Source organism: Mus pahari, chromosome 9 (assembly GCF_900095145.1).
Source record: "Mus pahari chromosome 9, PAHARI_EIJ_v1.1, whole genome shotgun sequence".
Lineage (NCBI taxonomy): Eukaryota > Metazoa > Chordata > Mammalia > Rodentia > Muridae > Mus > Mus pahari.
In genome coordinates, this window is record NC_034598.1 from 28165438 (window position 1) to 28167246 (window position 1809).

The window sequence follows — 1809 nt, forward strand, 5'->3', positions numbered from 1 at the left end:
ACTCACTCTGTAGACCAGGCTGGCCTCAAACTCAGAAATCTGCCTGCCTCTGCCTCCTGAGTGCTGGGATTAAAGGTGTGCGCCACCATGCCCGGCTAAGATTTTTTAGTTACTTGTTTGTGTATAAATATTATGCCTGCATATAAATATACAGGCCACATTCATGCCAGGGCCAATGGAGATCAGAAGAGAAGGTCTGGTCCCTGGCACTAGAATTATAGATGATTGGGAATCAGAGTACAGCTGATGGGAACTACACATGGGTCCTTTGTTAGAATAACTCATGCTTTAAACTGCTGAACCATCTCTGAAAGCACCTAAAGATTTATTTTTTAATTATCTGTTATGGGCCTGTTATGGATATGCTCACATGAATTGGTACCCTAAAAGTTAGAGGTATCAAATCCCCCCGGGGCTATAGAAACAGGTAGCTGTGACCCACCTAACATGGATGCTAGAAACTGAACTGTAGTCCTTTGCAGGAGCTTGAAGTGCCCTTAACTAAAAAAAAAAAAAAACCAAAAAAACCCAAAAAAACATAGCTCTCCTAGACTCATTGTTAGGCTGAATACATTTCCCCTTCTGCTTTATATAAACAAGGATTCAAGTACAGGAACAATTTGCCTTGTATTTTCTCAATGCTCCTCTATATGCAAAACTGTCTTGCTGTAATAGCATAAGGGTAAGGTTTTAGAGAGAAAATTGAAAAAAGTTGGCCCAACAACAGGAAAATCTTGAACAATAAGTAGTTTTCCCTAACACAGTACTGACTTATTTATTAGTTCAATAAAATCAGGTGAGAGGGTTAATGGGCACAGTCTTACATTGTGCAAGTATATGGACCTGAGTCACATCACTAGAATCCACTTATGCAGCTGAGCATGGTTGCACATGCCTAGAAGCACAGTGTTGTAAAGAGGAAAGCTAGAGGGATCGCTGGGTTTTGGTGGCCACTAGCCTAGTTCCAGGTTCAATGATACAGCCTGTTTCAAAAGCAGGGCTGAGGGGAAGTGATGTCTTTAATCTCAGCACTCAGGAAACAGAGGCAGGCAGATTTCTTCTATGAAGTCTAGTCCAGTTTAATGTCTGGTTAACCTATAGAGTTCCAGAACACCAAGGCTATTAAGTGAAATCCTGTTGCCAAAACAAAAAGTGATTGTGCAGGGCACGCCAGTGTCTTCCTCTGTCCTCTGTTCATGCACTCCTCCAACAACTCCTTCATGTACACATGAATAAATTGAAAAACGGTTTGTCAGACAGGATGTCCACACCTTTAATACTAGCATCCAGAAGGCAAAGGCAGAAGAGTGTGAGTTCAAGGCCAGTCTGGTCTACATAGGTTTTAGGTCAGCCATAGCTACATACTAAAACCCTGTATCAATAAAAATCAAATAAGCAAGCAAGCAACTAAACAAAACAGCACCAAAACCTTACTGTCCTTTGACCAGGCCTGGCTGGTAGCAAGAACTTTAACCTCAGCATTCAGAAGGCAAAGGCAGATGGATTTCTGTGCATTTACTGTGAGCCTGGTCTATACACTAACTTCCAAGTCAGCTAGGACTATACAATCCTATCTCAATACAACCACCACCACCTTAATTTTTAGAAGCAGGGAGAGGAGTCATTATAAATAGCAAGCAAAGTGAGGAGCCAAGTTTGGATCCCAAGAACCTACATAAAACCTGGGCATGGAGCCCGGCGGTGGTGGCGCACACCTGTAATCCCAGCAATTGGGAGGCAGAGGCAGGTTGATTTCTGAGTTCGAGGCCAGCCTGGTCTACAAAGTGAGTTCCAGGACAGCCAGAGCTA

General features: G+C 42.8%; 1 protein-coding gene across 4 annotated transcripts in view; it reads right to left on the reverse strand.

Moving 5' to 3' along the window:
- Positions 1-1809, reverse strand: part of Ccar1 (cell division cycle and apoptosis regulator 1) — a 48490-nt gene that overhangs the window by 33873 nt on the left and 12808 nt on the right. The window lies entirely within an intron of this gene.